Source organism: Dromaius novaehollandiae, chromosome 7 (genome assembly GCF_036370855.1).
Source record: "Dromaius novaehollandiae isolate bDroNov1 chromosome 7, bDroNov1.hap1, whole genome shotgun sequence".
NCBI lineage: Eukaryota > Metazoa > Chordata > Aves > Casuariiformes > Dromaiidae > Dromaius > Dromaius novaehollandiae.
The window spans coordinates 39939403-39963514 of record NC_088104.1 but is presented as its reverse complement, the minus strand read 5'-3'; the positions used below and the strand labels follow the sequence as shown (position 1 = coordinate 39963514).

The window sequence follows — 24112 nt, the reverse complement described above, 5'->3', positions numbered from 1 at the left end:
TGCTAAGTGTATCCTTAGCACATGCAGCCTTTGACTGAGAGTGGGACCCATGAGGGCAGGCAAGGCATACACTGAGAAAAGGGCTTAGTCCTTGAAGAGTTTACAGCCCAATATAAACAGACAGAGGATAGGAAAGGAAAACCCAGTTATTGCCATATTCTCATATTTATAATGCAGAGGTTCTCTATCATAAATACCCAAACTGTAACGCAGTATCAGTGCAGGCTATGTGCCTATACAAATAACATGATGGGAAACTTACCTGCCTTTGGTCTTCTACAGCTTGCCTTCTCTTTCTCAGCTGCTGGGCTCTCTCCTAGTCCCCTGCCTCTGATTTTTGAGGGTGATCCATGGATTCATTTTCAAGGAAAATACTTCTAAAGAATTGTGTAGTAGTGTGCCCATTTTTTATATTTGAAAGACTGTGAATTGAGGCCAAGGAAGATAAAATATCTTGCCTGAAATCACACATGGGCTCTACAGCAGAGAAGGAAATGCACGCAGATTTTCTAAATTTCAATTCAAGCTCTAATGACAGAATCACCACTCCTGCTTAGCTAAGGATTGCAGCCGCTGTGTATACAGTAAAGAGATCATATGGGCCACAGGCCTGAAGTTTATACTAAGCTCCTTTAAAAGCACTGCTCATCATTCAAAGGAAAACGTGTGACCTTTTGTGACATCCCTCTGCAAAGAGCTTTCATGTTGGTTGCTTTGAGATGATTAGAAGACGTGGTCTTTTGAATGCAAACTGAGGAATCTCAGTGCTTTGCTGCTTCTTATTTTCGGGCATTAAGAATGGGATTTCTCTGAGTTTTGTCTGACTTGGGGAAACACATCAAAACAGGAAACGAGCAGCGGTGGAGTAGGGAGCTTTCTCTGGCCTCTCCTCCCTCTTGCTGATGAAAGTCTCACTCGTTTCTTTTCAGGTGCTGAAGAGCACCCTCCAGTTGCATACGATCAGAAAAAGTTGCCTGGGGACTGAGAGAGGCAGCAGCCAAACTGGAGAAAACTACAGAGCCTCTGAACTGAGTCCCCTTGAGGTTATTCAGATATTATCAGTCTTCATTAAGCTTTCATTCCTTCAAGTCCGTTGCATCCACATGTTCTGTGCCAATTTTCTGGTGGCCTCTTATTACTAAGCTGGCCCATTTCCCAGAAAACATATGCCATGTGAAGAAGCTAACCCCAAATTACTCTGAATGAATTAAAACAGTTTTCAGAATGAATTGCCCCTTGGCTGCACATGATTTCATGAAGCTGTAGGTTGCCCTGCTGATCCGCAGTCATAGCCTTTTAAGTCCCTGCTACACCCAGTCGTGGAGCAATGGCAAGGGCATTAGCCCAGCACGACTCGAGTGATCTACAGTCTCCTGTGGCCAAAGAGCCCGAGAGAATCGGAGCACTGCCGATGAGCGTCGTGCCACATCCTAGCCTGCTGATGGGATAACGGGAGACAGGAGTTAAGCATGACACAGGAACGTTCAAGGCCTTGGTTAGCAACCAAGTCCAAGTCTGACTTACAAAGGCAGAACCATACCGTGGCGTTCTTCAGTCAGAAAGGACAACGACAGTCTGAAGCTTCAAAGTAAGGAGAAGCCGTCGTCAAAATAACACTATTGAAAATTCGTATATGAATTCCTTAGAGACAAATGGGGTGCCAATAACAGGTTCCGCCCAGAAGTAAAGATGGACAAAACTCGCTCTGAATATGGGCCACAGTGGGGCCATAAAGTCTGGAAACCAGGAGACAGAACGGATCTCTTGCAATCCCAGTACATGTACTCAGTGTCACAAGCCTGAAGATAAATACTTGATTTGCCTTAATTAGACTGCATCCTCCTGCTGTCACACAACCGCTACTCAGCAGCTGCACAGCTAGGTGAAACCGACCCCTCCCGTATCAGCAATTACTGGATACAACCTTAATTTTGGTATCTACTCATATCTGAGTGGCTCAGTCCGAAATGTTAGCCGTGGTATTTTTAATTCAAATGGAGAGAGGAGTATTCATATCATCACAAGCAACAACTCGAATTGAACTGGGGAAGCAGATTTAACTGATCAGCACAAACACCGCTCCAAGGTTACAGAAACAAAGCAGTGCTGAGATGAAGAGTCGGCATGCATTTGGTATGAGTGCAACTGTTTAAGGCAAGAAAATACTACTAGTAACTAACACAGAACAACTTCCCATACTTATGCGTGTGCTTTAACATTTCCAAAGGAACACTAACAATCATCATCTAGGTTTTGTTGATACTGAGAAAGTAAGGTATCTTTCAGACACTGATGAACAGGTTTGTCGACATCATGAAGTGTTCAAGAATCCATGATTACACAGAAACTGTGACTGAAGCACTTATGTAGGAGGTATGGGCTTCACGATAACACCAACAGCTTTCCTTTACATTTACCATTGCCTGACAGAACAAACAGTTTCACTAACACTACTCCATGTGACTGTTTTAATGCTAAAAGACGAATGTTTGTTCACATGCCTAAAGAGATTGGGAGAGAGGACTTACTCTTTGGATAAACTGCATGTTGTGAGTTGCTTTTTTCAATCTTATTATTCCTAAGAAAAACAAGGTAACTGGTTAAAAGAAACAAGCCAGCCTAACCTTGCCACCTACATAAAAAGTCTTGCAAAAGATATTTTGGCATCTAAATGGCAGCAGAAAGATGCACCACTCCATGCACCTCTCAGGCTGCTTGCGGCTATGCTGCCCTGTACCACAGGGCAGTTGCAGTAAGCACAACATGGTAGGTAACTACTTACCCATCTGATACTGTCACACCAGCCACAAAGGAAAGAGCTTCCTGATTATGACTGAGCCAAAAGGATCCCCCGCTAGAAGATGCTTCCATAACATTAATTTTTACTACTGATTATTAATAGATCCAACTGATGCAAAAGAATTTCCAGAAGCAAGATAGACAGTTTAATGGGAAACTATCCTCGACTGGGAACAGCTAATGGCGCTCACAAAGGAGCGTGACGGGGGATACTAGCTTCGGTCTCTTCTGCGAATACCCGGTTCCTCCTCTTAGCCATGTGCTCGCAAGCTTGTGCCCAACTTCCAGCATTCCCCAACATCTGAGATGGTGCCCTCATGGGGACTAATCATTTCTAACACCTTCTGTGATCCTGAAAAGCGTACAAGAAAGCCAAAAGAGATCTCAAAAGTCTGTGCTACTTTCATGTTGTTAATGAGCCCCGTTCTGGATGAAACACACATCCTTGGTGGGTTTATGGTGAACATATGTAGGGACTTATGCTACTGGGATTTCCCTAGACAGAAAAAGTAAATAACATGCAGTAAGGAACTACACTGTAGGAAACAGTGCCCTAATTTTGATGGCATATGTTTTAATATACTGTTTGTAACCAGTCACTAAAACCACACAAATCTGTTTGGATATGGAAATGAAAGCATTTCAACGTGAGTTTAATTTCTAAGGTTGTGCCCACACAGCCGCATGTGCTGTTATTAAACCATACAGAAGAAATACAATTTATTTTAAACAGCCTTTTTTGTATTTTTCCCCCACCATTCTTACCTTTAAACATTCAGCTAAGTCCATCACAATTACTGCCTACATATTCATTATAATTATGTAGATATGTGAATTAAAACATCCTCATTTGTATAAACATAGCATACGTCTAAACACCTCCACATTCACACCACAACTACACCTTAGCAGCAATGCATGGAACATCATCACACCAACCTGCTCCACCAAGGAAGACCAACCCAGAAACAGACACCACCTGCATGTGGATGCGATTTAGAGCTCCTGAGATGCAAGCGTTTTATTAGGAAAGTGTCTGTAACAGCCATACACATTTTACGGGAAATGGCAATTTGGGAACTAAAGCAAGCCAGATCTCCAGCAGCTCAGCATGAGTGAATAACTGGAAGGTGAATTTTCATAGTTAATGCTTAACAATAAATTGTCCCATGCTGCCAACATCACTAATGTCACTTGTCTGCATAATGACAGCCTCTGGCAAGAGACCACAGTGACAATTTCAATTACCTTTCCTCGTCTTTATCTCACAGGTCACCTGATAAAAAATACATGTTTACTATATCTTCTCTCAGAACAAGACTGACTGCAGCAGAGGTGAAGTGCTCTTCTAAGTCAAGTAGGTCATGCAGTCTCAGTCCTGCTTTGCACAAGATGACTTACACAACACGCAGTACGACATCCAACATGCCTTAAGCCCCGAAGTGGGTTGTTCTCCTCTTAGCGGTGAAAGTGTCCTCAGAGAGCCATTGCCTTCATGTACTGACCTCATCAAAATGTGCTCCCACCAGCAATAGTAGCCCTTCACCTTCTGGTGTCCCTATCTAACAAACCCAATGCAGTCTCTTTACTGACTAAATCAGCCCTTTAGGTGCCCAATCCAAAACCCACTGAAGCTGATACAAAACTTGTCATCGGTTTTAGTAGGCTTTAGATCAAGTCCTGTTGACACCATCATACACTTTGGACAAGATAACAAGCAGAAGCAGGAAGGGCCCTGCTTTAATCTACGCTGTGTTCCTCTGATCTTAAGAAGAGTGGTCAAAAGAATCATTCTGCTATAACAGGGGTGTCTAGGACCTAAGAAATTATTTCAGAATCAATTACAAGTTGATTTAATGGCTGCAGCGCAAGGTTCAATAACAGCTAATAGCTGAGGAGACGCAGTGGGAACGTGGGGTATCCTCAGAGGATGCAGGTCTGATGCCCTCTTGGACGCTTTGGGGCACAGCAGTTCTGGGAGCCGAGTACTTGTCCCTGGGACACCACCTCCAGTCTGCACACCTACCTATCTCGCACAGGACTCTGCCTGTGGAAAAGGACTCACATATTGAGGCTGAGAACATGCTCCCAGAGTGGAAAGATACCAAACAAGAGGTGCCATGTGGCATCAAAATTTCTGAAGATCTAAAGGGCCAGACAGGCTGAAAAGAGGAAGAGGGGCATGGTCCCGGGAAGAAGGAAACTTCAGAGTGTCTTAGGCCACAGAAACGAGCACGCGTTCTCTTTGTTAGCTGCCCACGGCCCCTTAACGAAAGCCACACGCAGCGTTACAGCACACATTCCTAGCACGGTCATGCTTGGGACGTGCCACTTGACAGGAATCACATGGCTTCAGGCAGTTTTTGTATATACACAGGACTTCTGCCATTAGGTAAGGGATCCCCAGGTCCCTGCTCTAACTTTGTAGCTGCAGGAGTTGGTTTCTTCACAGACACTCCTTCCCTCCATCGCCACGGAAAACAAGCAGGAGGTAAGCCCACTTGCGAGCAGAGCAGAGGTGCGTCCTTTAAATTACTTCCACCCACTTTGCTAAGGCGTGAGTGAAGGAATTAGTGCCACCTGAGCCTGTTCCTGGCTCCTCAGGGAGTAAATGGAAGCAAGGCAGAGGTTCCAAGAGACATGGCCAAAACCCTGCTTACATACTAGTAGCAAGCTGGGAGGTCAGCCAGGCCTATGCACAGCATTTCTCAGAACTACCTGCAAGTGTAACTGCTACCTGGAGGGCACCTCTTAAGGTGGACACAGCACCACTACTAAAAGATGCTTTATATTGGTATTATTCACTGCTCTGTACAACTGCCTCCCCACTCAGAGAACAGATAATACATGCATGAGTCAAATGATACATTTTTTGCAGGGAGACGAGCATAGAAGAACTGACTGTGTGTGTTCGCGCACAGGCACACACACAGAAATTCACCCCATGCCCCTGCAGAGGTTAGATGATTCAAGAATGAGGGCAAACATCACAAAGGTGAAGTTATCTTTTGAAGAGCTAAAATCAGGTGTTAGATCCAAACTCTCAGAAGCACCACAGCAAACAGCAGTGCCAAGTTCACTGCCTCGAATCCAGAAGAATTCTTCTTTTTCTGGCCTCCAGTATGAACAACTGGGGCTTTATTAGACTAGCAAACAACTAAACTCCAGCACCCTGACAGCTCTGCCTTTAGACAATCAAATATGATTCACCTTTGAAGTTGCTTTCATGGCAGTTCCAAGATCCAAGACGCCCGCACCAGTTTCATACAACAGATACTGTACAATACGCCTTTGGCTCTAATGGCAACTTTTACATACAGTGATTTTTAAGAAGTTAAGATGTTCTTTCCTGGGGCTTTAGATATCACTGTATAAACAAAAATGGCAAATGCTTTTACAAGTACTTGCTAGCAGTGCCTTTCCATGCAGGGTTTTATTTGCCCCAAAAGCAAAGCACTGGCACTTATTTCTTTGCACTTATTCTATCAACAGCACATTCACACAGCAGTGCCTTCAAGCTGTGAATCCCCTGGGAGGTTTGCAATCCAGTTGTAAAATCCAGGTCCAATCTTGGGAAGTGACTGACCTAGTCACCCTACTTTCAAGACAATGTAGGGCATGTGCAGGCTTTGATAACTAAATACCTTTATTTTAGGTATCTACCTCCTAGCATCCAGTGATGTAAAGGTTTTTAGGTTTTCCACCCATTTTCTAGGTAAGAAAGCCAAGTAATGGAGGCAGGTGGGAGGGCAGGAATTAAACAACTCGTTCCAAGTTACAATGCAATATCTAGGATGAGAATTGCTTTCTTGAAACCAACTTGGTATACCAACACCTAGAGACGTCTTTGGATTAAGCATTGAAGAGCTGCCTCATCACACAAGCTACTTTAAGTTTGTGAATTGCTCCTTCATCCTCATCCTTCTCTCCCCCTCCCAGAAACTGCAGCTGATATCAGGAAAGTAGAATAACATCCCTAGGGTTCCCAAAGGATCACCAGCTGCATGACTGGAGCCTAAAAAGACAAACACAGACCTGTAACAGTAACAGGGGGAACATCATAAAGGCAGAGTAGTCCAAGCAATAGTCAGCAAACATGCAGCTCCTCTTAGGACAAAAACCATCCAGGGACAGCCACAGCAGGCTCAGGAAAGCACCAAGCACTCATTTCCAAAAGCACACAGATCTTCAAACAACCCCTGCCAACCCCCTGTGCCAGGCTGTGCTGCTCCGAACACCGCCTTCCTTTAGGAGTATCCAATATGTGCCACAACAACCCCTCCTGCGAATGCATGTCTCCCCCCCCCCATCTTTCTTTTTTAAAGCTGAAGGTGTTTCTTTTAGTTAATCCCTTTAGTTAATCCCCGAGTACCTGAGGGTACTCAGTATGTTTCATTTCTTGGAACTCACAACCAGGAAAATATACTTAATATGCAAGAACACATTTTCGTATGTTCGGTCATGTTCTGTCTCAGTATCCCCAGACACCAGCTTTGCAACTCTCCAACTATTTTATTCAGTGTGTCTAACCATCTATAATTACTAACATTTTCTTTTACAATGGACTAGCTGCTGCTGCTTAGCTTTGCTTAAGTGAGTCTGCAGCAGTGCCACAGTCCTCCCTCCACCCGTCCTGAACGCAAATTATGCAAGGGATGCTGAGTGCAGGAAGAATAAAAGCCCATTTTCTGCAAAGCTCAAGTTGCTAGTGACTGCAGCAGAACAAATCCAAAGCCACACTAACGGAAAGTTTCTACAGGAATTCAGAACAGAAAAGGTCCATCTTATCTCCTCCCTCCACCCCTTTCTTAAGGCGCTGCTTCTTGGTTAAGTTTTGCCTGTGGACGCTGCCCCTCCAGCAGCTACGTCCCTGCGAGGAGCACGTGACAGGCTGGAGCTGTGCCCGGGGACCACAGGAAAGTGCGTTCTGGATCCCACCGTTCAGCCTGCCCTTAGGCCTGCCCATTCCCACCCGCACCCAGCCACCGGCCCAGGCCCAGGACTCTGCGGCAGCCTCTGCTCTAAGACAGACCAAGAACGGATTTATGCAGCGCTTCTATAATTTGGAGCACTTCATTATTTTTGCATCAACTCAGATATCCATGAGACACGGAGACCGGAAATTAGCAAAAGCAGGCCAACACAAAACACCAAAGAGCTCAAAATTCAACTGTTTTTAACCCTTTTATGTTCCAGCCACCTCCCAGTTTTCACCTCCGGTGAAGAAAGTAACAACCCGAGAGTGCTGCCACATTTCACACCCTGGAGGACTCACCCCTGCCATAACGCCTGTCTCCAGCAAAATCCTGTACAGCTTTCTGCCCCGAGTGAGCTACGACATCGTTCAATTTTTAATTCCCAGACATGGACTGACAAAGCAACAGACTGTGCTAAGCACCCAAGGACAATTCAATACCCTCCCGACTCCGCGAAAGCCACCGAGCCAGCCTGCAGCTCGCAGCAGCACAAAAGCAGAGGGCTCCAGCAATGGCAAAGGAGGGACCCTGGGCTGGCACTGTCTTAATCACTGCCTGGGGATCACAAACGCCTTCAGAAATCTTGCAGAATATTCCCGTTTCTTGCATTTACGAAAGTTCTCGTGACTTGGAGAACTTATCAAAGGGAAAAATTTCATTTAGGCACTTCAGTGCTTGCAGCTGCTTAAAAAGTCTGTGTTGCTTGATGTGGAGAACATCTAGACTAAATATATCAATAAAATATCAAAGGACCAGTCCCGACCCCCACTTACATCCGAGCAGGGCTGCAGCCCTACCGCAGCCGCCTGCACGTACCCAGCCTTGGACGTGGTGCAGCGCACCGAAGCGCTGCAGCCCGCGCACCGCTGCCACGCACGCAGCAAAGCAGCCCCCGGGCAGCTCCCGCCAGGAGCCACTGCAGGCAGACTGACTTTCACACAAACGGGCACAAATACCATCGACAAAATACCGTCACATCCCCAGTACGTTATACACTGACCATCACATTTTTTTATTACAGTCAACCCACTGTAAAACCCCTTCAGTGCTCTCATCCCTGCTAGCAAAACTCTTCAAGTGCTCCTGCAGCATATCCCACGTCTGGTCCCTTGTCTTCTCAGAATCTTGCATTTACTTCCATGCTAATATATTAGATCATAAAATGTATTTTGGCTTAAATGCCTTCTACAGCTATTGTTTAGATGGCTGCTGCTCCCTGTACAAAGTACGCTGTTGAATCAGGATAAGAAATGCTAAGTTCCCTGCTACCAAGCGCATTTTTCAAGCAGAAAGCTGCTCACATCAAACAGGAGAGGAAAAACGCTCATTTACCACCATCGCAGTGAGACCGTATTTTCTTTTTCTTTTTTCTTTTCTTTTTTCTTTTTTCCAGTTAGCAACCCTTTTATCCCACAATGAATGGAGACTGACCAGTGGTTTAAAGGTCCAGTAAGATACGGTTGAAGATAATAATAAAACGAACTTATCACTGCGTGAAAGAGGACAGATGGCTGCCACACAATAGCCATCAAGCCTGTTTAAACAGAAAAGTAGCTTTCCTACGCCCACCGCAGCTCTGGCCATGTGCTGATCCAGAGACTAGTCCTCGCTGCAGAGGCCCCAGCCCGGGAGGCGCGCAGGGGTCACGCTTTCTCCTTCGTGCTGCTCTTTACCAATTTGCCCATTCTCCCCAGCGAGCTCAAAGCGAAGCCCGGGGCAGATGCTCCTGAGCGGTAGTAGTGAGCTTTGCATCTGCCTCCTGCTTCCGAGCACGTACGTGCGACCGTGGGACAAAGCAGCACGGCTCCTGGCAAGGCAGAGCTGCGCGGCTTTGGGAACGCGGTGCCCGGCCCGGTAAACTCCATGTTTCATCAGGTGTCTGAGTTACAAGGGAGACAGCTGCCGTGCGGAGGGCAGAGGGCTGGACGAATGACCGCTGCTTTCCCGGGAAGACGCAGACCGTCCCCAGGCAGAGCGTGGGCAGCGACAGAGACGACCCAGGACAGATCTGGGGATGAAGAAACAGCAGGCTGCCAGCGCCAGCCGGGGCGCTCGGAGCGGGCAGACCGCAGTGAATTTTGAGTGACACGGATCAGTGCAAGACTTAATTGCACTAAGCAGCTAAGGGTCTTGCATCCAAGGCCAATTTCTGCTACGGGAAGCATCTTACCAAAAGCAGGAGGTGCTGAGGAGCCCGAGAAATCAGGAGCCAGAGACCAGAGCAAGAGCCGGGGGGTGGCTGAGGGGGCCAGCGAGACCCACGATCGCAGCCAGCTTCTGCAAAACCACACTGCAGATTCTGCAGCCTGCCGGCCCTCCCCCCCAGACACTGCCAGGCCGTGGGTTTAAACATGGCAAGGATTACTTCAATCCACTGGCTTAACCTTCCCCAGCGAACCTGCTCGGAGGCCGAGCGCTGCTGCCTTGCTGGCGCGCTGCGGTCCAGCAGCGGGGCCGACCGCAGCCGCAGCCCACGGGCGAGTCAGCACTGCAGGCGCTGGCAGGAGCGGACGGCTACTGCTTCGCACGTGATTTATGTTCTCTATTACTTAATCCCTATGTATGTCCATCTTCCGATGACCTCCGCAAACAACACTGCTGGAAAACAAGACTGCTCTGGGTTTGGTTCTCAAACACTCACAGCTGCAAATCCTCAAAAGCCTTTATAAGCTCTGCCGTAACATACAACTTTCCATCCCAAGACGGGCTTTGTTGTATGACTATTTCTTTCCCTTGTTTTAAGGGGAAAGGGGGCATAACTGCAAGGAAGAGAATCAGCACCACACCGTGAACTAATCCAAAGGCAGTAACGTGTTTGCAGGAGGCACACGAACAGTCTGGGCCTCTCATTACACTTTGTGAGTCAAATAAGCAGCAGCAGAGGTGCAAAGGAGATGCCTGCATTTGTGTATGCCTAATGTAAGGCCTTCTCAAGTCAACAGTCAATTCAGTAGATGCTGGATTAGGCCCACTAACAGTATTTTTTATGATTTTATCAATTTTACTTCAGTATTTCAGAGTATCTAAATAATTTTTTTCTGTTAAGTAATGTGAATAAATGTCTCCCTTCGGTAATCATCAGAAAGCAAAAAATAACAAAAGCCCAAGGCCCATGCAGCACTAGCTTTTATAAATTGAGTGAAATTCCAGGTGAGTGAAAAAAGATGCACTCCTTTTTCCCCCCTAATATTATGCATTTAAAAATCTGTTTTTCTGCATATTACATATGATTATACACATATACATACAGAGGTCACATTCATATTTGGTTACTGAAAGAATGTGATTTACTCCAGGAATTGGTTTGTCCACAGTACTTTATCCCAACAGACTTCAAAAAAATACCGCTAATTCCAATACTCCTCCACTGTTACAAGGAAGAAGAGTTTATGCTTATATTTCTCTTGCCCTTCTGGATACCACAGAAGGGGATTTTATGGGTCAGAACAGCATTACTGCAAGGGCTCCTTGTGATAAAGGCGGCTCTGGAAAATGCAAATACAAACACTAAGGAACCATCAGCAAACACCTGGACACAAATGCAATAATTTGACTGTCCCCCTTCCCCGTGATCCACTACCTTTCTCCATTTTTAATTAGAGGTGGGTATGTTGGGGGGAGGGAGGATATTACAGATATTTTGCAAAGCAGACACCATGACTGTATACATAAGTTTGCCCTGTTGGGCACAGATTAAGCTTTGTTTAATAGATGATCATGAAAAATAAGTTTGGGTCCCATGGCCAAGAAGTAACTTGTGGAGGAGCCCTGGTATCAAACTCGATCCAGAAGGCAGCTGAGGTAGCTCCGGTGCCCCGGCAGTCCCCGAAACACCACCAGAATGATCTGCCAAGCGCCTGCGGAGGGTACCACAGTCTCAAGCGCTCATGATCCCACTGCGCAGAGGAGCGAGGACCTCAAGCCGCCTCGCGCCCGGGGAGAGCTCCCGCAGCAAACGCTGCCCGTCAGGAGCGCGGACAGCACCTCCGTGCCACCGAGCCTGAGCAGAAGCCTGCCCCGCACCTGCCCACCGTTTCCCGGCTGGCTGCTGGTACTAGTTAAAGGGCTGCAGACACCTCCCACTGATTTCCTCCTCAGAAGCAGCTCAGCGCCGCCGCGCAGCAGCTCGCCGTGGGCCGGCACCAGCAGGCGTGCCAGGTTGCAGCGAACAATCACAGCCTGGCCGTCGCCCATATTTGGATCGTCCTTACCACGTGCACGAGGCCCCAAAACGCATCTTTTTGTCGTATCCCCTTTTCTCCAAAGCTCTCTCTTCTTCCCTGCTGCCAGCCAAGGCACAAGGCGGCAGAGCTGCTTTGGGGTGATGTTTCCTGGCTCCTCCAAAGCCTTCAGAGAGCAGCTCGTACAGGGAGCCTGGCCGTTCCCGTAAAGCAGGATTATCTACCGGCATCCAGGCTTTAGTTACTAACCTCTCTGTAGAGAGACTCTATGATGAAGGAGGAAAGAGAGCAAAAAAAGCAGGCTCTAAGCACCAGTAGATTTCTAGAATATCTATTTGAGGGGAGGCAGAGTAACGAGACAAGAACACTGAGAATGATTTACCTGGATTTTGCTGTAACGGTAACGCAGTAGCTCAAAACCACCCACGAACTCCTCCTAGCCAATCCAACCGTACTCAGTACCAAAGCAGCATGCCATACAAAAAGCTCTTTGAAGCTCAAAATCTCTGACTACCCTTCTCTCAAATCCCACCCAGGCAAACGTGATAACAAGGGTGCAACACAGACTTAGGGGGGACCAGAGAGACTGGGCAACGGTCCAGAGCAACAGTCCCCTTGCTTCCTTTTTCTCCTGTTTGCGATACAGCCACAAAGAAATTTGCATTTTGTTTCTAAATTCAAGTATTCCTCGGTGACTTATTTCAGGGAGTTATTCCTGGTTTGTAAATTGTTTGCAAGCTGCACGGCTATGTTACTGGTATCACAGAGCACAGTTTCCATTCTCTGTGCTCAATAATTAAGCAGCTGAAGTGCTCTCGGGTTTCTTGCTGGTGTGTCCCACACGCCACAGTATTCTCAGACTTTCACTGATGCTGGTTGGCTCGACAGCTGTAAAACGACTTTTAGGTAATACGCTGACAAAATAAACGAGTCTTAAAATTACTTTTCATAATCACTTCCACAAGTATTCACTGGGACATTTTGACTAATGGACACTAAATGCAAAAAAGCTATGAATAAGCACTTTCATTTATCTACTCCAAGGGGCATTTTCTATATTTTGCAGGCAATCTTACTGCCGTAAGCAAGTCTGCCAGTTTCTCACAGCTGCTGTTAAAAATCCTGCGGTTGTTATTAATTACATTACACCACTGATAATAATAGCACCAATTCTTATTGCAATGACTATTAAGGTACTTAGTTGCATTGCAGAAGTATTTTGTGGCAGCTTTCCAAAGCGGAGGATTCAATTCTCTCAGGCACCGCGCATCCACGCGAGGCGAAGGCGAGCTCCTGCTCCGCGGGACCCACGGCGGGGGCAGCCCCATCGCGGTGAGCTCCCGGCATCGGTGCTCAGAGCACGGAGCTCCTCCGACCTCCGCAAAGCCGGACTCCTGCCCTCAGGCCTCTTTGCTGTGAGCGTAGGAGTGGGGGGAGTCACAAAGCTTTAAATGTCAGGTTTCTATCTTCTCTGATTTCTCTCGCTAAATTACTGATGATCCTAATTTGTTGCTTAGTTTTTTTTTCTTGTTTGTAGTTATGATAAAACAGAAGAAATTAATCAGAGCAATCTTGACTCATTCTTTAGCATCTAAAGTTCCTTTAGTTTTAACATCATGTTGCTAAAAACAAGAAAAGATTACTCAACTGTTGTCTTTTGTCCTCCTGGAGATGTGGAGCGAACAGCGTAGGAGCTAGTGACTCCGGAACAGCGTGCGCTCGCAAAGAGGAACCCACAGCCCAGCACCTTTCCACTACACTTTTGCGGTTAAAAATCAAACTTGTGCATTTCAAACTCCACATATGTTTTAGAAACTTCACAGGGGAGCATGAGCGAGGCACCCCGCCGGGGCAGGGGGTCTCCCCGGATTCAGCAGGTGATGCGGAGCAGCCGAGCACCCCCGTCGACAGGGACCCCCCCGCCGCCGCGCACCAGCACGGGCCTGGCACAGGGGCTTGCTGGCAGGCAGCTGAACTGCAGCGGTACCTAAGGCACGGTTTAACACCAGGTTAAGAATACAGGTATCAGCCATCTTGAGTCATCATCAATTTGGGGTTTACTGCATTAAGTCAATATGGAGGACCCTAAGGCTGAACAGAAAGCTGAGCCAGCACAATCACATCAAGCAGCTCTGAAAGGTGTTGTGGACTGATGCAAGCAAACCCACCCTCCAACCAATCTCAGTTAAACGGCTGTAATTTGGGGGAATACGGAAATCCTAAAGTAGGTAGTTCTGCCTTAAATTATTGTATGTTTTGTCCCTGCTCTGACTCCAGGCAGATGCAGCACTTCAGGTGGACCATGGCAAGCGCCTGGATTTCTATGTCTTTGCTCTCAGGCAGGAATGAAAGCCAACGGGCTTTACCGAGGAGACTGCCGCTGGACGCAGGGGGGAAGGGGCAGCAGTGCCGATTCCCTGATGTGACCGTGTGGTTTCCAGGCCTACAGTGTCCAAGGGCACAACCTGAGCAATCTTCAGGTCTTTACAACCCTCTGTCTCCCACTGCTGCTGCCCTCTCTCCCGTACGCCTCGGTCACAGATATCTAAACAAACGCCGTAGCAGGGGAACTTGGAAGATCCAGGCTGGCAAGAAAGGCTTCTAACCATAGGAAACTCCAAATCAACAAATTTTCATCTTGGAAATTACCAGCAGAGAAATGACACTATAAGTAAAACACTAACGTTCCTCCTCACGCTCACAGAGAATATAAAATAGAGTCACAACGAGCGGCCGTAACTAGCCCGCGCACTGATGCCTTACTGCTGGAAGCACATCCGGGATGCTCGCGGTGCACTGACGCAAGCGCTCAGTGGCAAAAGCATACGCCAGTGCGTGAAGCCCTTGCTCCAGGACAGAACTAGGTGCTTTCTGTAGGGCAAAAATCAGATGCAAGTTCAGCATCTTTTGCTGTCTGTTACAGTATGGCATCCAGGCAACTCCATGACACTGGGAGTTTTATATTGATATTTAAATCCACAGCTCTGTGATCTCTTCCCCCACTGCTCTCTATTCCTGTCTTCAGCGCTCATGAACCTCTTCCCCTTGATGATGAAAATGCTAAGGAAAGACACTTTCTTAAACCTGACTCATTTTCTTTTAGCCCATTAAGGAATACATTTGCATTTTTAAGAGCAAAAATACACATTAAAAAAAAAGATGAACCCAATTTACTAACTGCACACACTGAAAAAATCACCTTATCGCCAGAACCAGGATGACTCAGAAAACAAATGTAAATAGCCGCTGTGATTTAGCATCGACTGTCACCCAATGTATTAAAATAAATAGCCCGTGATTTCTCGCAAGCGCCATGCTAATGCACTCCATAAAACGCCGGTGCGCACGCAGCAGTGCACGGCTATCTAGCGGCTTCACTCGGTGGCGAAGGCCCCTGCCCGGGAGGGAGCGAAGGCCGCCTGCGGCTCCAGCCCCGCGCGACGGTGCCCGCTCTGCAAAGCGTGAGTCAGCAGCCGCCCCCGCCGCCCCGCCGGGCAGCCTCCCTGGCAGCCCGCCCCGGCAGCGCAGGCTCTCTCTGAATCCCCGCTTTGGCAGGCCAGCCTAACTCTCCACCAGGGAAGAGCTAGGTTTTGTGTAAGGTGGGACAGGGGAACTGACGGCCATTTACTCATCATCATATTAAAAGCCATCCTCAAGCAGGTAAGACCACAACAGAACTGTATGCAGCAGGGCGTTTCACAGGAAGAAAAAGTAAGTTAATGGGGGGAAAAGGGGGCGCAAAGTATATGTTTTACTAAATATATATGAACCTTTTTATTGTTACTACGACTACACTGATACCACAACCACCTCAGACACTGCAGCCAAGACAAAAGCCACCCCACTAAGTACCATGATTAAACTTTACATGTACCCAGCCTCATCCAACCAAGGACCTCAGCTGTTTTGCCACATTGACGAATACCCCTGCTGAAGAATACGTCGGTATTCTTCTTTTTACAAACGGGGAAAAAAGGAAGAGAAAGATGACCTGAGCGCCCAGAAGCGACGCTGGCAGCACCCAGCCCTTTGCAGCAACCGCAGGCCTGCGCCCAGTGTCCCCGCCTGCCTCCGGCGGTGCCCCGCGAGCCGAGCTCCCGGCCCAGCCCACCCTCCTTCGCACCTCTGTGCTTCCATGGTCCTGCTCTTGAAAGGTTTGACCTGGTGCCCTTCCTCAAGTTTCCTAAACCTCACTTCTGCCTCTGTAACTGCTTTACTGCCCTTAATTCTTTGTATTTAAACACAGTTTGATGAAGACTGAAGGACAGACAGACATTTTCTTCCAAGAAATGAAAAACAAAGCAGAAGAGTCTTCCTCTCCCTCGGATGAGGGAAATGCTAGCGGGAGCTCACCACTCACTTGCTGCTGCACACAGGCGTGGCCAGCCAGCACCCCCGAGCTGAAACACTGCTACTCTGGTGCAAAGGTACTGGAAGATGTGGCAGGGGAGGAGAGGCATGAAACATGTAAACCCGTAGGAAACCAACTTTCATTACTGTGAATGAAAGCACTACCCATTCACTCCACTGCCTCCCACAGAAAGCAAGTCCTACGTGGATTATGTTCTCCCCAGCCAACAGCTGTTGAACCCATTGGCCAATTTCAGCCTGCTCTGGTGAAGGAGCAGAGATAACTCCCCACAAGTCACATGAAGGTGGACATCTAAGTAGGAGAGAATGACCCTGCAAATGACCCCTCTTCAGTGCCTCTACTGAAAGGGGGTCATGACACAGACACCTTATTTGCCACAGAAAAATACGCCTAGGGAAGAGCCTTCCTACGAGTAAAACAGGAGGAAAAGTTCACTGAGAATTTGTCATCAAGCACAAGACATAAATCAAGAGGAAAGCAAGCACCAACTGATTCTGATGCTCACGAACATACTTGCTTCACGTAGTCATAAGGAAAGGCAAGGTCAATACTGGGGCTCTAACCCTGACCTTGGCAAGAAAGCCCAGGGAGTCGAAACCCAGCCTAGGACAGCCATAAAGCAAGACTCCTACTTACCTCCACGGCACAGCTAAGAAAGGGTGTCCTAGCAGTGGGCAGGGTGCTTCGCGCTGCTCCAGAATCGGAGCCAAGAGCTGCCGGAGGGTTTCGGGACGGAGGCAGACGCTGGGGCCAGGGCCACTCCTGCTGCCGCCCCAGTAAAAGAACCCCGGGGCCGAACGGCCGTCGCGCGTCGCTTTTGAAGACCGTCAGCTCGTTTGGGCACCGTGTCGTTTGTTTAAATGAGGGAGAGTGCCAAACATCACATCGCTCTGGGTGCGTGCCCTAGCGTCCACCAACTACAATCCAACAGACCTCATTGCTGCTGTCAGCTCTGGCTTCGGTTGCCTTTTTCTATCAGTTAACAAGAGACTTCCTTTTTTTTTTGATATTTCAAAACAGTTCATTCTACCACTGTGGCCATGGGATTTTATATCCTGCCAATCTAGGATAAATTTTCTTCTTACGGAATAAATGCCCTTACCTCTGCTTCAAGCAAATAATATCATTTGAAGTGATTTCCATTTTTGCCTGCATAACATCTCATTTTCTTCTTTGCAGCCAGAAAGCACAGTTTGTAACATGAATCTTAAAAACCCAGACCGAGGCAGAAGGTTAAAATGGCTGGTAAATCAGAGGTATCAGAAACGTACATATATTGTTTACGCCAAAAAGCTGCGTCCGTCAGCAAATCTGATTTATTAACTAATGGCTGACACCATTTTTTTGTTTTTAGGAGACCACGGAGGTCTGATAAGATGCTGTACACAGGAGATAAGAAACATTTCCAGAGGAGATGAAAAACATTAATCCAAGGGGATCACATTATCAAACATTTTGACTCATTATCCACTGATACTGCGGAAAACTAGGCAATTCTACTCGTCTGCTAGCAGTGTCACCACTTCTGCTTGGGAGAGAGCTCTCCTTTTCTGTTCTCCAATACTGCAGCAAAACCTTGGATGTTGACATCAGGACCAGCAAAGCAGCATTAGTCCTTGAGACAGAGCTTTGCAAAACATTAATGAAATCAGAATGAGACTGCAGTTTGGCTTGCTGCCCTTGGAGAATGGAAGTGAAATTAAAAGTAGAGGAAAGAAAAAGCACTTCTGGCCCTCAGCTAAAAAAGAACATCGAATGCATTTTTCAAGAATTAAAGCATTTTATACACTATTTACTTCATGCCTTTCTATTTTAACAAGTCTAGTGACAATTGATACCAGGAGGAAACAGTATTAAAAACAACATATAAAAACTAACAAATAAAGGATTCTTTAGAAGAATTTTATTTAGCCAGGAAAATCCAGAAGCCAAGAAGCCTTCTGCCAAAGACAGAAAGAATAGAAGGGCCTAGAGAACAGAAGGACGTGTAGAACAGGAAAATGGGGAATAGAATTATATGCAAGAAAAACAGCAGAGAAGATACCTGAAAAAAATCACTAACGTTTTTCCCCCAAAAGGGCATCTATCAATCAGCTTTATCAATTTATTGCCATGAAATAGATTATGCACCAAATTTCACAAGCACCCATTGCTGCTAGCAGTGGCCCAAGCTCTTGCCAGTCCTGAAGTTCTTCTGGCTTGTGGTTCCTGCTTGTCCAGGGAACCAGACTAGACACTTCAGGAGAGTCGGTTTTTTCACAGTTACCATTATTCCTGGTCTATCTAGGCTAGAAATAAAATAAGATCTGCCTTTCCTGAAGAATTTCTTACCTTTTTTGTTCTCCTTTTCAAAAGGCACCCTGAAACTTCATACTAAAAACACATGCAAATTTTGATTGCTGCCCTACAAACATGATACTTTGAAGTCTAAATACAGAGCTAAGCAGAATGATCAGTTTTGTGACAGCTGAGAAGCACACACATGATAAAGTCTGGTTCAGAAGGGAGGTACTGGAAAAGCACTGGCACCTGAGAAGTTAACAGGCGATGGGCATATCTTTACCTCTCTCCACCAAGGCAGAAGGAGATTTTCAACCCTGCCTAGTTGTTGGGGTGGGAGTTTTTTGTTTTGTTTTTTTAAAGGGCACAGTCCCCACTGCAAATCAATGAGATCTGCATTCCTTAATCCCTTGGACACATCTGAAAATCCAATCCAAAGAAAATCACCTACCAGGTCTGATTCTGCAGGGTTTTATTCCATGTTCTCCCTTCATCTGCCTTCGTCTCCCTTCACTGCATTTACAGTCCCAAAGGGTTAAAGCAACCAAAGCCAAAAGATTTTAGGGTAAAGAGGACAATAAACTTCTCTTGGGAGCCAGCAATGACATTGTCATAAAAAACAGTCTGTCTGCTTCATGTTGGCACACAGAAAGGATTTCTGAAATGCTGGTGATATGTCAAAAAACCCATCCGATAGATGCTCTTCCAGCACTGCCCTGCACTGCCAGGTCATTGAAAGGCTGTGCACAAAAACGCCAAGCTGAGGCACATGCAGTTTTTGGACAGCAGCAAATGGGTTAAAAGAAGTTTCCCTCCTCCTTGAAAACAATACAGTATGAAACCACCACTATGCTTCTGCTCTGCGCTGTGATAGATTGTACCTGCCCTGAGCAAGCCAGTGACTTTAACCCTGTTCTTGCTAGCCTGCAAAGATCTCACTGATGCTAAAAACTATATTAAAAAGAACCAACGTCTAATATGGATGGAGACGTTTTTGTACCCTCGGTATATTAAATCAAGGCAGTAGGTAAACACTGAGGTTTGTGTTTCACCCTTTGGTAGCCACTGTAGCTGAAAGGACAAATTAAGTAGCTGGAGCTTATGCATACATGTCAAAAATAACTTCACAGTGCCTACCGAGACAATTGGAACACCTGTACAAAGCTGCAACACAACACAGTTGGATAGAATGAAGAAGAATACCTATTGTTAAAAAAACAAAACAAAAAAGACAAAAAAAACCCACCCGCACCCTCTATCAGTTTTCCTTTGCAATTCCACATTCTTCAAAAATATATTCAGATAGAGAGGTGCCCTACCTGTGAACAAGCAGATTCCAATCAGTGCGTCACGTCCAAGACTATATGATGGAGAATCTGTTAATATAAATAAAAGATGAGGGGGGAAAAAAACCTGAAAATACTTTATTTTTGATGAAGAACAGTTTTCAGCTATGAGAAAGTTTTTTTTCCCCATTATACAGAGATACAGATGCACACACATAAATATACCTACATGAATATATGTGTATATGAAGATGTGTGCATATATATAATGTATGCGGCACATAAATATATATTTATAAACACACAGAAGTTTATTACTTATACATTTTAATTCATCTAATGCGCAGCCCTACAGAATTTAATCTACAGCAGGCTAAACCCAAAAAGCTACAGCATAAAGGTGTTACTCTTTCAAATCTTCAGAAAGCAAATAAAGCTGACATTTTTAAAAGAAAATCATTACCAGCTCATATGCTGCCATACCACAAAAGCCTATCCTTAAATAACTGCTGCATAATCATTCTCCTGGAGTGTTGTTATCCATCGGCTCGCTGCCTATCTCCAGACAGACGCAGTCTGCAAGCCACCAGCTTGTATCTACCATGTGTACGTCAGGAAAAGGAAAACTGCAAATTAGAAGAAGTCCCCGCAGTGGTGAAAAGGAAAAGAGGGTGAGTGGGAGAGGAAGAGGGAGTTCACTGGCCACCGAATTTTCGAGAATGATGACAAACCAGCCGGCTCCGCCATCATCCACTTACAATAGGATGCTGCACCTCGCCTCTGCTTAAGCAGTTCGTCAAGGGGTTGCTGCTATCGAAAGCCTGACAGGCATTTTAATTGCATCCAACCAAGTACGTCCCCAGGAATCAGGCCTTTAATCCTATGAATATCATCAACTGGTTTCTTTTGTGCTGCTGCCAAACACACGCAAGCACGCCCTGCACACAGACAGCAGCACACCCACTTCCATCGCTGTGCCGATCCCAATCCGAAACAGGTTTTACGGACGGTACACACTGAAAAGGAGGTCTTGAGGGATTTAGCGTTTTCTGCATTACCGATCAGGAGGGTGATTTGCTCTCCCCCTTTTTTTTTTCTACCTACTGCTTCTGTTTTCGCTTGGAACCAGCTCATTCCCGCTGGTATGTGAGCCTTGCGTTTGCTCATTCACACCAGTGAAAAACGCAGGGGAAATTTAGAAGTGCTGCAGGATTTTAGGGATGAGTAGGACCCTGCAAGACTAACGCAGTGGAGCCACAGTGCTCACCGCACACTTCAGCTCACAAGCAAGTTCCTTCTAGGGGTCCCGTTTGACCACCGCTCTGCGGTCCCAGCCTCCCCTACCTACCCGAAGGCTTTCTTCAGAACAAGGTAAATGCGACCAGGACCGGGGGCTGGTGAACGGTAACTCCCCATTAACTGAAATGCTAAAGGCAGTCTCAGAAATCCCCCAGTGTTTTGGGAGGAGACATGGCACAACTGGGGAGGGACAGGAGCTGGAGAGAAGGGCTGCAAAAGGATGAAGGCATTTAAAAAAAAAGGGGAGGGGGAGAGCGCGCAAGAGAGAGCAAGCGAGGGAGCGCGCACATCACAAAGGTTGAAAGATGAGCTCATTCTCTGTCACCTGAAATCGAATAGCTGAACCCAGTGCTTAGGATGAAAATCTGAACAGATTTGAGAGATTTGAGTTCAGCTTCTTTTTGAGCTTTGTAACTTTGTGATGAAACATCAGCCTCAGCACATGGTGACTTCCAGCAAAGGGGCAGCCAAGAGAAGCCAATGAGACCAACCACTTCTGGAAGGCCTGAAGACAAGCTTAAATTTTCTGCCGGGCAGGACACACAAGCCAACTAGATCCAACTCCCAACAGTAAGTTGTTGCGTCTCTTCCCAGACAGCCCCTACGATGGCAAACCCCTTGAGAGGGAAAGTCAAGTTCTGTCAACAGAAGGAGGAAACATCTTCCTACCGCAACAAATGGGAGGAGATCCAACAAATCCCATTTCATCTTTGAGAGGGACATGGGGTTCGCATGAGGAGGTAACGAATCTCCCATGGATTCCCAGGGCTTCTCTTCACCAGCTTGGGGGTGGAGGACTGCAAAGGGAATCAATACCCTCCCCGCTTCCCCCACAACCATGACTACTCTAGAGAAGGCTTTCCACAAAGCTGTCAACCTTTGTATCAACAAAAAGTTGTTCCTCTTCACGGTTATATGCAGATCCAAGCACCTCCATTAATAGCCTCTGTCTCGACCTGACAGTTTTCCCCCACTCTCTAATCACTGCAGCAGTGAGGAAGAGGAGGAGGAAACGGAAGAAGCTAGCCCCCAAAGACAGCCTGCACGAGACAAGGAGGATAGTGGAGCACATACCTGCATGGCAGCAAAAAGGCCTGCAGAAAGGACAGAAAAACCAGCCAGAGAAGTACTAGCGCAAATCTTAGACCCTTCCTCTGAGAAAGCCTCCTGTGACTCACCGAAAGGGGTGCCGGCTGCTGCCAAACCTCCCACTGCAGAGCTCATCTGCTGCGGAAACCAGGGAAGTGCTAATGCTGCCCTCGTCCTCCTCAGCTCCACCATTTAACTTCGGGGCTGTTCACAGCATCACCGCGATCTCTCCCTCACTTCCACAGCTCCTTTCCATCACCAACTCTTTCCCCAAAGCTACCAAGACCTCTGGGAGGTCCCAGAAACAACAGCACAGAGTGGGCAGGGGGGAAGGACAGCAAGAAGTCCTGAAAATTGTCCTCGAATTTCTTTCAGACGTTCCTGACAGACCTCATGTGGTTCATCACAGACTGATACATATCTGCAGGCTGTGTCCTACATGCCGGAGCCCATGGCTGAATCTCCAGCAAGCATCTAAACCACCTTCACTCTGCCCATGCAAGGATTCCCAGGGACCCAATCTACTGAAACAGTCCTTGGCAAACAGTTTTGTAATAAGTTACTGCAAATAGGAAACAATCTTAATTATAAAATTTGTCCTGGCTGCTCTCCCATATGTCTTTTCATATTCCTGCAAAACTTTGTAATAGCATTTCACACATTTCTGACAAGACAAAAAGCCCAGGAGGAGACAGTGATGAAGGGCCTAATCCAGCTAAATGCTGGAAAACAGAGAACATTTAGTTCTGTCTTAGATTTAACCCTATGTTCCCCAGCTCAAAAAATTCTTCAAGGATCAGCCACAAAGCAAACTCACCACATGAAATTCTTGCGCCCCAACAGGGTGGAACAGGAACACTTGTAAGCAAAATGGAAATCCAAACATTAAGTATCTCAATAAATCAAGGTAGTGCAAATGCTTAAATTATCAAGTCAATGCTAGGCAGCATGCATTTTCTGCGCCCTACCTCTCAGAAAGGAATAAAGACATTTACAGTCTCAATAAAGGGACTCATGAAACCATGACTGAAGTCTAGTGTAAACTGTAAAGATCCTGTACATACAGGCAGGTTTTTCTCTTTAATTTAAATGCTCACAAAAGTCAGTGTGCTCAGCTTCATTATTGTATCGTAGGAGTGCTTGGAAAACCCAGCTGCATGCTGGGTTCTACTGTGCAAGGTGCTGGGCAAGACAGGAGATGGTCTAACAGATCATTTAACAGAGCAGAAACACTAAAGGTAAGGGGTAGTGTTCTCCTCATTTTAAGGATAAGGAAAAAGAAGGCTTAAGAGGCTTGCCCAAGGTCACACACAACCTCCGCCATGGAGCCAGGCTGGAGGACGCTCCCAGAGCCTCAGCCTAAGATTGTCCTGCTCAAACCACTGCTGAAAGCTTGCAACCAGCCTCTAACAAAGGACTTGGGGGTTGGCTGCTTCCTTTTAGCAAAGACTGGGTGAACATTTTATGCAATGCTTAAAATAGCAGCTAATATGATCACTACCGTAGATTAAGAGGAATAAGCCTGTTGAACAGAAACTGCACCACTCAGGTAAAAATAGCCCTGGAACAAGGAACCTTTCTTTTTATTCCCTTTTGTGTTACAATTTACAACAATAACTGGGGTCGGCTGCCTGTGTGGAGAGGCTGAGAGGAGAAGGATGCTTTCCCAGGCTCTGCAAGCATTGCCTGCTCCTCTGCTGAACATCTGAATATTCTATTTTACCAGCTATTTGAGGAAGAACCTGGCTTTTCTGGTTTTCCACTTGAGGAGGAGAAAATAGAAGAGGAAATTAATCAATTTGGCATAGCACATGCAGTATACCGCGCCAG

The 24112-nt window shown here is 46.5% G+C and overlaps 1 protein-coding gene across 32 annotated transcripts in view; it reads right to left on the bottom strand.

Annotated features, from left to right (window-relative positions):
• MAP2 (microtubule associated protein 2) overlaps positions 1 to 24112 on the bottom strand; it is a 273633-nt gene that overhangs the window by 120060 nt on the left and 129461 nt on the right. For 29 of the 32 annotated variants that reach the window (XM_064515289.1, XM_064515292.1, XM_026116678.2 and 26 more), the window contains one exon: positions 19928 to 19984. The exons of 2 other annotated variants lie outside the window; for them this stretch is intronic. The gene's annotated coding sequence lies outside the window, so the exon portion shown is untranslated. Of the gene's footprint in view, positions 1 to 19927; positions 19985 to 20357; positions 20616 to 24112 lie in introns of those variants that run through there. One more of the 32 variants, XM_064515294.1, reaches the window with a different exon arrangement.